Source organism: Papio anubis, chromosome 7 (assembly GCF_008728515.1).
Source record: "Papio anubis isolate 15944 chromosome 7, Panubis1.0, whole genome shotgun sequence".
Taxonomy (NCBI): domain Eukaryota; kingdom Metazoa; phylum Chordata; class Mammalia; order Primates; family Cercopithecidae; genus Papio; species Papio anubis.
In genome coordinates, this window is record NC_044982.1 from 23,837,489 (window position 1) to 23,853,542 (window position 16,054).

The following is a 16,054-nucleotide window of genomic DNA, read 5'->3' on the forward strand; positions in this document are numbered from 1 at the left end:
ATTTATATTTGTTATATTCTAATTATGATATAGCAATTATATTACATATATTTTGTACAGTTCTATTTAAATACTATTTTTAAGGATAAAATTATTACTAAAAACAAAAATAATATAACTGAGTATATGAAAGCAAAATTTAAAAATGTCTTTACTATGTTAACATTAAAGTAGCAAAATAGTTTTATATATTACATAAAATATAGTATACAATAGTTTATATAGTATGTGTTTATATATTATAAAGTATACAATAATATAAAATATATTATAATTTTATATGTTATAGTAGATAACAAAATTTATCTAATTTTAACAAGAGCTTAAACTGAAAGTTTGTCCCAATGTGGAGATAGTCCACAGAGTCTCCATAGAATTTTAATATTAAATCTTATATACACAACCTGCCCTCTGTATTTATTTAACTACTCACCTGCTTTGCGGGGATACTTTTCAATGACTTCCTATTTGTATGCTTTTTCCCCAGTAATTATGATTTACTAAAAGCTTGAAGATCTGAAGATTTTTACAATGCATTAGTTTATTATTTTGATTAAAAATCTCCAAACTTATTTTGAACCATACACAACTATAATTGCAAAGGCTTATTTAAAAATAATTCTGTGCCATCGAGGGATGTTTTCATTGATTTTTAAAAGTCTTTCAAAGTCTCAGACATTTCTAAATTCTGGTTGAGGATGGGCAGCAATGAGAAAAATTATAAACTGCCATGTTCACCAAATTTTGTATTGAATGCTAGCTTCATCACAAACCACTCATTTACTATGCTATTTTTCTAATCTATCTATCTATCTATCTATCTATCTATCTATCTATCTATCTATCTATATCGATATCTATCTATCACCTCTATCTATCTATCTATCTATCTATCTATCTATGTCTATCTATCTATCTATCTATCTATCTATCGTTGGATCTCAGAAAATCATATCCAAAATGCAGCACTTTGGCATGCTGAATACCTTGAAATAAAGGAGACTGGAAAGCCTCAGAAGCAGCCTCGGAAGCAAGGCCTCTCTCTGACTTCCTATTCTTCTGACTCCCACTCCTCTTTCATCCCTGACGCAAGTTACAGCACCCTGCGTTCTTCCTTCCCCAAGGAAAGTCATAGAAATTAGAACCTCTCTCTCCCAAAGCCAATCATAACACCTAGAAATAACGAGTCTTCGTGGTGCATGTCTGTAGTCCCAGCTACTCAGGAGGCTGAAGTGGGAGGATCACTTAAGCCCAGGTGCTGGAGGCTGCCGTTGGCCATGATCCTGCAATTGCACTCCAGCCTGGGAGACAGAGTGAGACTCCATCTCTAAAAACAACACCTGGAAATATAACTCTAACCTTCCCCTACCTTTCTGTGTTTCAGCTGCAGGAAATGCTCATATCCACCTTGTCTGATCGTAGGGTATAAGACACTCATCCCAGAGTTTCTGGCTCATACCCAGGAAGAGGTGTATTAGTCCGTATTCATGCTGCTGATAAAGACATACCAGAGACTGGGTAATTTATAAAGAAAAAGAGGTTTAACGGACTCACACTTCAACGTGGCTGGGGAGGCCTCACAATCATAGCAGAAAGCAAAAGGCACATTTCACATGGCAGCAGACAAGAGAAGAGAATGAGAGGCAAGCGAAAGGTGTTTCTCTTTGTAAAACCATCAGATCTCGTGAGACTCATTCACTACCACGAAAACAGTATGGGGAAAACTGCCCCGATGATTCAATTATGTCCCACTGGGTCTCTTTCACAACACGAGGGAATTACGGGAGCTACAATTCAAGATGAGATTTGGGTGGGAACATGGCCAAACCATATCAAGAAGGAATGTTAAACAGAGGCCAAAAGCAATTTAAACAGACAGGTCTTGCCGGGTTTTCCCACTCAGTCTATTAACATTAAATCATGCCCTTTTTGTGCAATCACGATCGAATCTATGTGTAAAAATGGGCAATTTTCCCTGAGTCTTTGAATGTTTATTTCTTTTATTTTAAATTTATTTTTTATATTCTATCTTTTAAACATACTTTTATTTTCAATTGACACATAATCATTGGACACATTTCTGGGATAAAATGCAATGTTTCAATACATGAACACATTTTGTAATAATCAAATCAGGGTAATTAGAATATGCATTATCTCAAACATTCCTTTGTAGTGGGAATATACAAAGTCCTTTCTTCTAGCGATTTTGAGATACAGGATATCTTATTGCTGACTGTAGTTAACTTATTGTGGAATGGGACACAATCACTTATTGTTCCTTTCTACTTGTAACTTTGTACCCATTGATGATACTCTCCCTACCCCTTTTTCCTCTACTCTCCCCAGTCTCTGTAACCACTGTTCAATTCACTTCTTCTATGACATCAACCATTTTTGATTCCACATATGAGTGAGAACATGTGATATTTGTCTTTCGGTGTCTGGTTTACTTTACTGAACATAATGACCTCCAGGTTCATTCACATTGTTGTGAGTACCAGGATTTTATTTTTTTTTAATGACTGATTAGTATTCTATTGTGGATATGCCACATTTTCGTTATTCCTTCTACAATCGTTGGACATTTAGGTTGATTCCCCATCATGACCATTGTGAATGGTGTTGCAATAAACATGGGAGTACAGATGTCTCTTTGATATACTGACTTCATTCTCTTTGGATATATATCCAGTACTGGGATTGCCGGATCGTATGGTAGTTCTATATTCAGTTTTTTGAGGAACTTTTATATTGTTTGCTATAATTGTTGTACTAATTTACATTCTTGCCAACAGTCTGTAAGTGTTGTCTTTTCTCTGCATCATCACCAACACTTGTTATATTTTCTATTTTTCGTAATAGCCATTCTAACTGGAGTGAGGTGATATTGAGGTTTTGATTTGCGTATTGCTGATGATTAACGAGGCTGAACATTTTTTATATACTTGGTGGACATTTGTGTATCTTCTTTTGAAAATTGTCTGTTAAGGTCTTTGGCCCATTTTTAAATTGAATTGTTTGTTTGTTTGCTGTTGAGTCTTTTGAGTTCCTTATATATTCTGAATTCTTACCCTTTGTGAGATGTATAGTTTGCAAATATTTTATCTGATTCTCTAGGTTGTCCCTTCACTCTGTTGATGGTTTCCTTTACTGTGCAGAATCTTTTTAGTTTGTTGCAATTCCATTGGTCTATTTTTATTTTTGTTGCCTGTGTCTTTGAAGTCTTCTCCAAAAAATTCCTGTTTAGTCCAGTATCTTTAATTCTAGTAGTTTCATAGTTTGAGGTATTACATTTGAGCCTTTGGTTAATCTTGAGTTGATCGCTGTATATTAGGGAAAAGTAGGGGTCCAGTTTTATTCTTGTGCATGCAGATATCCAATTTTCCCAGTAACATTTATTGAAGAGACTGTTCTTTTCTTAATGTGTTTTTGAATCCTTTGTCAAAATTAGTGGGCTCTAAATATATGAACTTATGTCTGGGCTATCTATTCTTTTCCACTGATTGATATGTAAGTTTTTATGTCAATAGCATTATGTTTGGGTTATTATTTTTTTGTAGTATATTTTGAAGTCTGATTGTGTGATGCCTTTAGCATTGTGTTTTTTTTTTTCTTAAGAAAAATTCTTAAGATTATTTTTGCTATTCCTTGTCTCTTGTGGTTCCATATGAATATTATGATCATTTTTTCGATTTCTATGAAGAATGCCATTGGTATTTTGATAGGGAGTGTATTGCATCTGTATATCCCTTTGGTAGTGTGGGCATTTTAACAATATTAATCTTTCTAATTTGTGAAGATGAAATATCATTCAAATATAATTCAATTGCATTGTGTCTCTTCAATTCCTTTTCTCAAAGTTTTATAGTTTTCAGTATAAAGATATTTTAACTCCTTGGTTAAACTCACTTCAAGGTGTCTCTTTTTAAGTAGCTATTGTAAATTGGATTGTTTTCCATTTATGTCTTAATTTCTGAAAACTCCCAAGTCACATAAAAATTTGCTTGATTGAATAAGTTTGTTATGAGATTTTCTTATTAACTTGTCTCTGTAATAGAAGTGCTGGCCATTACCTTTATGATGGGTGAAAAAATGTGTCACAAATTTTCTGTTTCAATGCTCTGTCTTTCTCTATCCACCTATTAATCTAGTTGATTGTCAAATTTGTAGCCTTCGACTATTGTAAATTCCACTTAGATAGCAGAATTATGTAATTTACTTGAATACAATTATAAAGTATGTTTATGCAACAACCAAGTCCAGGTTTATACAAGCTTATTAATTTAATACAAACAATGCCTAACTATAATGCTATACTTTACTCAAATTCTATTTGTATTATTAATATAAAAACAAATAAATACAACTTATGTGTTGGACTCTTTAGCCGGATTTAGAAGTAATGTTCATGTCCGATGTTTTACCTTCAACAGTAGAAACATTCAAAAGCTTTTCTTTGATTTAATAAATTGAATGAAAAAAAATATGTCTGTTATTGGCACTAACATCACAGATTTTGTCTTTGATGCATCTAATGCTAATAATATTAAATTGACATAATTCACTTTCAGAGCAAAAACTGCTCTGAAATAAATTGCAAGTGTGAGGAATAAACTGAAAAGAGCAATCATTTAATCTAGATGAAAAATCAGGTTTATAGAACAATTTTAAATATACTTTTTGTAGTAATACAAGTTAAATCTGACCATATTTTAATGTAATTGCTGATGCTTCTCCAGCTGATTTGTGTCTTCTAGTTTTTATGTAATCTGTGATTTCACTACATCCTCCATGGTGGATAATAAATGTCAATAGACATTTCGTGCAGTTTACACATTCACATAAAATTTATTGAAAAATGAAATATAGTACATAGAATATTACCAAATGTGCATCTTGGAAAAGTCATTGCCATTAAAAGGATTTATGGAAAAATTTAAAAGTAAGTTAATGAACAATAATATAAATACTTACAGTTTTGCATCTTAAAATCAATGACAAAACCAGTTATCAAGAACATTCTGACCATTCTCTTTACAAATTGTGATACAACTGCTCAACCTATACTTCCCAAATGTATTTAATGTAAAGCTGATCTGTCATTTCTCAATACCCAAAAACACTGCTCATTGATAAACTGATGGCTGACCTGCTCGCAGCTCATGGTACACATAGTCTAAGGCAAATTTGGCTATTACACCAAATGTCAAGAAGGACAGGAGTATCAAATCCTTTTACAACCATCATCTCTGACTTGAAGGAGTCAGATGTTACTAGTTACTCATTCTAAGGGCATTTGGTTTCATAAACATGTGCCCTGAATATTGTCCCTGAAAGAGAGGTGAGTTTGTCTTATAGTATGCACGTATATGTGACTGGAAAGTGTTGAGAGAAAGAGATATAAGTTACCTCTGTTTATCTTTAATGTTTTGTCATGTGCTAAAGTGGGAATTTTGTTTCCTGCACATACATTTCATATAGTACTAACTGAAAAATGCAAATAAGATCTACAGAACTCATTATGGCTTATTGAAGTACAATTAGTACTACTACCAACTAACTTAAAAATAAAAAAAAAAATAATAAATCAGGGGCAAATGCTAAACTGGACTAGAAGCTGAGACAATATACATGAGCAGGGACTGTCTCAGGCAAATACAGATGTATGTTGATTGTATTCATATGGAATCCTGACAATATAGAGTATGGCAGTCTGAGATTCACTCTTGGAAAGTATGTCCTCAATCATCAATAATTTATTTCCACTAGCAACTTAGATGGAGTATACAAACAGGTGTAATATTTTTATAGTAAACAAACAAGCAAAAATACTGAACAGGTACATGTATATGGAGAAAGAAGAGATGCTAGGAAAACCAGTAATAGCTTAAGGAAGCTGTCCAAGCAGAAGAGAATTCACTTCCTTAAAGGCACTTGTTATTTACAATATATCCCTGAGCCTCTTAAATATTTTCAAACTACCTATAGTTATTAATTTTGCTAACATAAGTATGTGAGTTTTTGTTTAGATTACTCTGAATCCATCTCAAATTTTACTTGTATATTTTAATATTTGGAATATTCTTGCATAAGTAAATTACTACCGGCCATTCTTGTGAGTGTGTGTTAATTTGTGTTGCTCCTAAAGTCTACCTTATGTCATCTGTGGATGAGGAACTTAAAAAAGATGTTTAAATCAGGTAAGAGGCAGTGCAAGAATATTACAAATTTGGTTTCAAATTCAAATACCCTGAATCCTTTCTACCATACCAGAAAAACATGCATTAAAGAAAAAAAAAAAAAAAAACCTAGATATTTTGGCTTTGTTTCTAACTGGCAACAGAGCTGATACATGATTTGTATATTCACTAACAAATTTTGAACTTGTAAATCTGGTTAATTCATCATTAATTGTTACCTGAAGCTTTAATTTGCTTAGTGATTACTTTTAGAAATTATGGCATACAAATATTTCTGGTATACAACTAAACAAATGTTGTGTTTTCTATCCAGTAAGTCAATAGCTGGTTCTTCTGGCCTCTTCCCCTTGCTCATGGATTTATTTGACTATTAAACTACTATACATGTATCAACACACACACCCCTCACATGTGTACACAACGCATATAAATATTTGCTATAAGTCAACATTGCATAACATATTCTGAAGGCATTGTTCAAAAACAAACAAAAAGATCTGCTCTAAGTAGTAATCTGAATATTTTAATTTATTGACTGGACAAATACCTAACTGAGATAGAATAGAAATTGTTTAAATGATACATCAGGGCTAAACTGAGAATATATTTGTAGTCATTTGAAAAGTGAGATTATATAGTCTTGCTGTAGTTTTAACTCCTGAAGCCAAAAAGCCCATCACTTCTTTGGGGAAAGGGCATGAGTCATTTTCCAAGGGACTTATTGTGTTTGTGTCTTTTCTAAAAACCTAGCCTCAGAGAACTGATTTCTCCCAAAGTGAGAAAAGCTCCTCTCGCCAGTCTGCTACCTATTTCCTGGGTGGTATCTTTCAGCCCATCAAAGTGCACATATGGAAATATACAATTAAGTGAACTCCTTCATCCTTAATAACTTATTTTCCTCCTTAATAGTCTTTCATCATCATATTCATCCCAAACACACATATCAATTTTTCTCTAAACAAGAGGGCTTTTCTCTTATGCTTTCCTCTCCGTGCTTTGCATAAATAGTCCTACAAAAAAAGTGACCTGCTAATTATGAGTGATTGCTTTTCCCATCCCAGGGTGGCTGAGGAATAATTTAAACTAGGTATTCATAGTCAGGGATCATCAAGTGATTGCACTCCAGATTAATCTTCCTGGGCCCAAGTATTGCCTGGCTTTAGCCTGAACATGGCGCTGCATTCTATCTGTCCTATTCAGCCCAAACAAGGAGACTTTATTTGCTAAACAATTTTAATTCATTCTGCACAATTTAATTATGCTTCAGTGCGAAACCACCTGTGACCTTGGGTTTAGTAATGAAATCCACTCCCTAGTCACCAATGCCGAGAGTAATCTGTTTGGCAAAGACAGTAGAAAATAAGATTCTTAAATAGTGTTCGGAACTGGAAGAATCATGTTCTTTTTGATAGTTTGCTTGCAGGCCTTTGGCTGTTTTCTGGAGGAGATTTTATAGAAGAATTATCTTCACAGGAAGATCTGAATGGGATTTGAAATGACATGTAGCTGTCTCAGTGAGAAAGCAGGTGAAAATGTCCACTGTTTTTCTGTACTGTGTGAGCCAGAAGGTATTTTCAAGAATAAAGTCTTTTCTTTCTTTCCCTGAGAACTAAGATGAAAGCATATACAAGTAAGTAAATGCTTCTTTTGTGTAAGTATGGGCCATTTAATATTTAAGTATTAAGTGGAAGTGTACTTAGTTAGAATGAGGCTTTCAAAACCCAGTTTCTGTTTGGCAAGTTCTAGCTAATCAAGGAACAGGATACTGATTACAGAGAGTCATCTAGACATTTTGGATTTGAGGTCATATGCATTTTAACAGAACTTATTTGGCTCTGCCATGGTTAAGTGTTAAGCCTTCTGTTATACATCCTGTGCCCAGCTTTTTCTGCTCTAGGCCTTGTGATTTTTTTTCAGAGCACTGTTCATGCATCCACCGAGACCCTGTGCTTCATCACCTCATGGTGTACACACACATTTACCATCCTGTCCACTCAACACGATGTGATTTTTACCTGTAAAATGCCTGCTAACCTGTCTTACTCATGTTAAGATATACATTTATACTGCTACATTTTAATATTTCTGTAAATTGTCTGTCTTACAATCCATAGTATTTACCCTTTTTGTTGACCGGGGAACATTTAGGGTGCAGTTTTCCTGAACTGTATTTGAATCAACTTGATCACTGCTGTTCATGTCATCCTTTCTTTTTACATTCAAATGAGTATAAAGGAGCTTTTTAAATAAATGTCTTTAAAAAATCAAGAGATAACAAAGCACAGGATTCTAGTTTAATTGGTAGCATTTTCCCTTTTAGTAATGCATACAATTATAGTGTATCTTATAATTGAAGGCATCATACATTTGATGGAATATGCTAAATCCGTTCTTTTCTCTCTTCTAAGCCATCTGCTTCCTGCCTAACTTTTAGACTGTTAGTTTTTGGCTCTTCCATCAGGCTTTTCCAATTACTGCAATTGCATTTTTCTCCATTTCTTGATCACACATAGCGTTGGCTGTCACACCTGTGATGGTCTGTATTATATTTGATTTAGCACTCTGGGGCTTGCTGTCTGCTATGATTCTTATTTCAAGAATCATAGAATGTAAGGGAGGAAAAGATCATAGAGTCAATTTAGTGTCACTGTTTCATTTACAGACAATGAAACTGGGATGTTTGAGGTTTAAGTGTTAGTGGCAGGTCTGAGACTCTGCAACCAGTTGTTATTAGCCAGATGCTATCCCCAAATCAGGAAAGATCCTCCTTCAGCTTACAAGAGCTTACAGGCCAGCAATCTGATAGCATGTTCTCACTTTCTTGAAGAGTATCTTTTAAAAACATACCAAACTAAGCCCTCTTATGTTCTTCAAGGTGGCAGTAGTTTTATGTTCCAGCTATTGTACTGAATACTTGTTTTGTTGAATTAAACTATCAAAAGAAGTTAAAATGTCATTGAAGTTACAGGCATGGGTGAAATTTTCAATGACTAAATCTGAGCAGCAGCCTTATTTCAGTTCTGTCATTGCCCCCAACCCCTGAGTTCCTTCCCCTACCACCACCCAAAATGAATGACAGAGAAATAAGAAGCACGGCAAATGAGCTCCCAGATCCATCTGAATGAAAATACCAAGACTCTGTGGATGTTCCTAGAGATCAGATTCTCTTGGTAAGAAAATTGCAACATTGAAACTTCTTTCAAGCATTAAAGCCCAATGTCTTCCTTGTTTTGGAAAAAAATAATAATAAAATTTTTGGAGGTACACAGAGATGCATCAGAGAGGATTAACTACGGTAATTACAGTAGACTTAAGTGGCATGGCAAAAGACATTGATAATAATAATAAAACTAGAGGAAAACACAAAATATCACCTCTCAAGAAGGAAAAGAGCAACAGGTAGAGAGGCAAAGAGAAGAGACATGAATGGGGCAATGTGGTTTAAAGCATTAGGAGGATCTTGGGTTGGTCCAATAGATAATAAAAGACAATACTAACAGCAGTGCTGTTATTGTTGTTGTTGTTAGGTTTTTTACGTTTTATGTTCAGTTTTTTTTAAGTATGAAATCAACAAGAAAGATAGATTACATATGATATTGGTGGGTGGGGGCATGAAGTTTGAGGAAGCTGTGAACTGTGATGAAACAGGGAAAGGGTCAACAAGAGGGATAGGAGGCAGGCAGCTGGAGAGACTTGGATTCTATCTTGATGATCCTATGAGTACATGGCCTTGCCTGGTGGCTTTATTGAACTGATCCTGTTAAATGGAGAGTCATTTTACTCTTTCTTGAATAATACTTTTGAATATATAAATAATTTAAAATTTCGTCTTTAAAAATTTTCAAAATTTATGTAGTTTAGCTGTTTCAAATCCATAAACTAAAAAGAAGTTTTGTTGGTCTAACAAATTAAACTGGTTGTCTCTTCTCTCTTTTTCTCTCTTTCATTCTACACACACACACACACACACACACACACAAGCATATATGTCTTAGTCTATTTGCTGTTGCTTATAACAGAATGCTTGAGACTGGGTAATTTATTTTAAAAAACAAATTAATTCTTACAATTCTGGAGGCTGAGAAGTTTGAGAGTTTGAGAAGTTTTAGAAGTTTGAGAGTTTGAGGGGCTGAATCTGGTGAGGGCCTTCTTGCTGAGGGCAGGATTCTCTACAGAGTCTCAAGATGACACAGGACATCACGTGATGAGGAGATTGAGCACACTAGCTCAGGTCCCTCTTTCTCTTCTTAAAAAGCCACCAGTTTCGTCCCCATGATAACTCATTAACTTATTAACCCATTAATCCATTAACGAATTAATCCATTCATGATGGCAGAGCCCTCATGACACAAATCACCTCTTGAAGGCCCCACCTGTCAATACCGCCATACTGGAGATTTTCAACATGAGTTTTGGAGGGTACAGACATTCAAACTGTCACAATATATGCATACAGAAATAACTATTTGATTCAATAGGTACAAAGTTTCAGATATTTTTTCTTTATATACGAAAAGTGAGGAGAAACAAGCCATTTCCATTTCTGAAATATTTGTGCCTAGCTACTGGTACCTGATAGAGTTTCAGGAAAGGCCTCTAAGGTTTATTTATCAAATATATAACACAATTGGCAACTAGGTGTTTCCACTGAATTATTCCCAGAGGTGCAGAACCAAAAGCAGTATTTGAATGTAAGCAACACAATCTACTCAATTCTAAATTGGACTTGTTCTCATTACCAAGGACATCCTTGGGATAAAGGTGGGGGGCTACTCAACACTTATTGAGCACCTACTATGTTTCGGGTATTATATTATGTAATCTACTTTATTTCATACTTCAACAACACAAATAATATTATTAATATTACTTTGTAATTTAAATACTAAGTAAGCATCCCAGTTGATATCTGAATCTTTATTAGTCAGAACTCCCCATTCTTTCTGTGATACCACACTACCTTGAAAGTTGCCTACAATTACAGGGGCTTCGTGCTTGTGGGGTACCTGTGTTTTGGTTTCCTGAGTGCACAAAGAGATTCTCTCTTTTTGTTAACAGCTTTAATGTAAATGTCATGAGCTACGAGAGCAATTCTTAAAACAAAAACTTGATTTAATTCAACAATACTGTTAAAGTGCTACCATATGCCTGTACCTTACTATGATACAAGCATAATAACGAAATAGCATCCCTATCTGAGCAAAGCTACAGAACTAATGTAAACAGTGTAATGTGGCTAAATGCATAAATAGCTATGTGAAGTCAAATCTAATAAAGAGAAGAAGAATGGCATACATCAGTGAGGGGGAAACTATATTTGATTCTCCAACATCATTTCTGTCTTTGTCTATTGCAGAGATGAGTCTTTTAGAAACCATTCTTCAATCTACTCAGAAGAAGAATGCAGAAAAAAATTGCATGGTCTCCCTGTCTATCTTGTTTTAGCTGCATTTCATGGAAAAAATAATTGCTTCACCTAATTGGTCATGTTTAGACATTCATAGTAGACAACACTACTGTGCAAATAAGCAACATGACAGCTCTTGCTTCCTCATTGACTCCCCAATTTCCAGAGAGCAACCTCATTTTAAATGCCTATCTTTATTAAGTTGAAATGCCACTCACAGAATAGTCCAAAGACAAGTAACATTTTCATACCTGGGAAATTACTAGAAATGAAAAATTTGGGGACTACTCCCAGATTTGCTGATTGAAATTTGTGATTTCTCAAGATCCCTAAGTGATGAATATGTACATTCAACTTTGAGAAAAGCTGTCAGGTCTTACCATTTTTATTCCTCAGTCTTTCTATATTTATTTGTCTGAAACTAGATGGAAGTCAGTTTGGTACATCTTTTTCACAAAGTTGTCTGAGTAAATAGGTTCAAAGAGGTCACTGCAGATCTAGGAATTGGGGGCTAAGTTTAAAGGAAGAAGAATGACTCGGCTTTCTTATTTGTTATATTAATCACACAGCAGGGAGATGGTGGGGGAGGTACTTTATTTCCCATTTAGTTATTGTCTTCTGCGTGTATATAGCTAATTTTTCATGGTGCCCAAGGGGAAGAAAGTGAGCAGGCAGATTTGGGTAACAAACCCTATCACATGCATCATCGTTAGCGTTATTATAATAAAAGGCTTCAAAACCAAAACTACATTCCATCAAAAATGCCCGGAGAGATTGGTAAAGGAATGAACACTTAGAAAAGCCTTAAATATTTATATATGTAGAAACAACAAAAAAGAAGACCCTCCCCCAAGTAATGGGAGCAGCAGCATAAGCAAAGATGAGATAAAAATTTGTGAGAAATATTTAGGTAAACATGACTTGACCATTTCACTTGAGTGTAGAGCACAATGTATAATAACAGTCAAAGGGGTGAAACTGGAAGGAACATTTGAATCATATTATAAAATTATTTGTAAGACAAAATGAGGAATTTTATTTTGGTTCTTTAAGCCATGGTGAGTAGGATGGTGATTTTATCAAGCCATGCTTTAAAAGAATTAATTTGGTAGAAATAACTGGAATGAATTAATGTGGCAGGAGATACTAGAGGTTAGAATATCAGAATATTGGATAGAAAACTAAGACTCTACAATCAGTGTCCTCAATTAGCATGACAAGAGGGGATGAATTGGAAAACATGCTTTAATGTGCTTACTAAATAAGAGGTGAAATAATATCACTATCATTTAGTCAGCATTTGCAACTTGTCAGGCATTAAGCTAAACATTACATATTCTTTATCATTTTTAATTCCCATACCTTATTAGTTAATAATAATAGTAAAGATAAGGATGATGAGAGTAGCTAAACATCATGTAATGCTTAATTTGTTTCAGACATCATTCTAAATATATCTAAAAATAGACCTATGAAAGAGGAAATAGTACAGTACTCCATTTTATACTTTACAAAACTGAGGTTAAAGGCAGTTCTATCTCTCTTGCTTACACGAAGGATTAGGTTTCAAATACATTAATTGATTCACTTAAGATCAATTATTTGGCAAGTGATAGCATAATAATTTGAACCCCAGACTAACTTTGAAGCCTATTCTCTTTTTTTGACATAAATAAAAGTATATGTTATACAAAGTTAAGCAGATACCCATAATGAATATATTTTGAATATAATTTCAGCTATATCTCTATGCATATTAGGATACACCTTTTAAAATTCAAGTTCTGTTTTCTGTAACAAACCTGAAAAGTATGTGTGATCTAAACAAGAGAGCAGTTCATTTTTCTTTCGTCCAACAAGTCCAACATAATCCTCTCATGGATGGTATGGAGGCCCCACACTTTTCAGCCCAGTTGGCTTTCATCTTGTTGCTCTGTTAGGCTGAGCATGGACCATCTCTAAGTCTAAGACGACTACTCTATTTCTGTCCATACTCCTTGCATATCAGCCAGGAGGGAAGTGGAAAAATTAAGACATGCATTCTTTCCTTAAAGATACTTTCTAGGATTACACCTGTGCCTTCCCCTTAGACACTATGGTCAGAAAGGAAGTAGCACCCAATATCCAATCACAAGGGACACCAGAAAATGTGTTTTGAGAGGCTTCTCTTTGCAAGAAAAAAGGTATAAAGGCAGTTGGGGGGAAAAAAGGTAAGAGGCTTTGCTACACTTTCTGTCATTAATTCAATTTTCAGCTTCTCTATCCTCACTGCTTCTAATTTAATTATTTTTTTGTAATAATCTTGTTTGGTCCTTGATTTGCTTCCGTAGCTATGCAATCTCACATTTCATCTCCGTTTTCATTTCCTGGGGCTTTTGTAACCACTTACCACAAACTTGGTGATTTGAAACAACAGAAACGTATTCTCACAGTTCCAGAGGATGGAAGTCTCAAATCAGTTGTCAGAGTTGGTTGCTTCTGGAAACTCTGAGGGATAGCTGTTTCATGCCTTTCTCCTAGCTTTTTCTGGTTGCTGGCAAGCTTTAAGGTCCCCTGGCTTATTGCTGCATGACTCCAACCTCTGCTTTTGCACATGGCTTCCCTCCTGTTTATCTGACATCTGCATCTCTCTTGTGTCTCTGCATTTTCTCATTGTTTTTGTTTGTTTGTTTGTTTTTGTTTGTTTGTTTTGTTTTGTCTCTTATGTGGACATTCATCATTAGATTTAGACTCACCCGAATCCAGAACAATCTCATCTGAGATCCTTACTTAATTATTTCTGCAAAGACCCTTATTCCAAATAAGCTTACATTAATTCTGAGGTTCTGGGTGGACATTGTTTTGGGAGCCAGAGATGATTCATTACCATCTCATTTGGTTGTTTTATAATCTTTAAAAATTATGTACCTATGGAACCTTTGCTTTTATTGAGTTTTTTTGTGGCATAGAAAATTCCTGAAAAATTTCTGCCTTGATTCTTGCATTATATTTTCTTTCAAATCAGATTTCTTTCAAATTCTCATGCTGTTTTTCTTTCTTCCTTTTGATCCTTTTATTATCTATGGGAATTTCATTCTTTCGACTATTTTTTTAATTATGGGGAGGAAAGCGTATGTTTTCACGGTCATGATGTGGTTTGTTTTACATCTTACTTCAGCTTATACGTCTTTGTGTGTGCTTTCTCTTGGTTCCAATATGGTGTGGGTGATTTATCTTTGTCTCTCTTCAAAATATTAGGAACCTGTTGTTTCTCCTCTCTGGGTATTTTATATTTTGACATTATTTGAGTAGGCTGAGGACATGGGAGAGGAGATTATCAACTGAAGTTGTATCAAATATTTGGAAGAATATTTGGCTTCTTCTCTCCCTTGTGGGATGATACAAAAGTCATGAACCAGGGTTCTAATTGATTTGAAGTAGAGTGAATATTGCTATCCTGTGCTAAAACTTCAGATTATTTTCCCAGTTCAGATCCTGGAGTCTTCTTTTCCATCATAGTGTCAGCATTCTTAAAATGTCCCTCACATCAAAATTGTAGTAGAAATTGAAAGCTGCTTTTCCTACCATGCCCAGACAGAAGCAGGAAAACAACTCAGTTTGCTTTCTCAGAATTGATGGTATTTGTAATAGCTTTGATGGCTGCTGGATGAAGATAGTGTGGCTAAATTCCATGCCAAAGTCTATCAAATCTGTTTCTCTCCTTCTCTCTCTCTCTCTCTCTCTCTCTCTCTATATATATATATATATATATATATGATAGTATATATAGGATAGATGTCTCCCTCTGTATGTATGTCCATACATATATCAATATGTATTATATATGCATAGATACATATGTATGTGTGTACGTGTGTGTGTATATATACACACACAAATATATATATGTGTGTGTGTACAGTGTGCCTTTCCATTAATAGCTGGAGTTGATTCATCAGGTTTCCAATTGATTTCATCAGGCAGTATGAGGATACTTTGATTTGATATCACTGTATGATCTACTGTTCCTGCTCTCTCTCCTGTTATGTTTGATGCTGAGGATCCAGAGGGAAAACAACTAGAATCAAATTGATGATCTCCTTAACAATATATTATGAAACAAAAGATAATAAAAATGTCTTTCTATGATGAGTTCACGTCCCTTAGTGTATGTATATTTTCCCAGAAAACATTTACTGGTACCGTTTTCTGAGACCAAATTATGATGTAAAAAACAAAAAACAGAACAAATCAACCATAACAAAAAAGCTGGTAAGTACAAACTGCTCAATATCGGTTAACGTTTACAATACATTTTCTCAAGATATTAAATTTCACATTTGTTTTTCTGCCAAATAGATGATCTAAACATAATATTGCTGGCAGTCATAAAACGTATTATCTTCTTAACGCTGACAATGATCGAAGCTATGGAATTGTCAAGGTGATGTTTCTGTATTAGAAT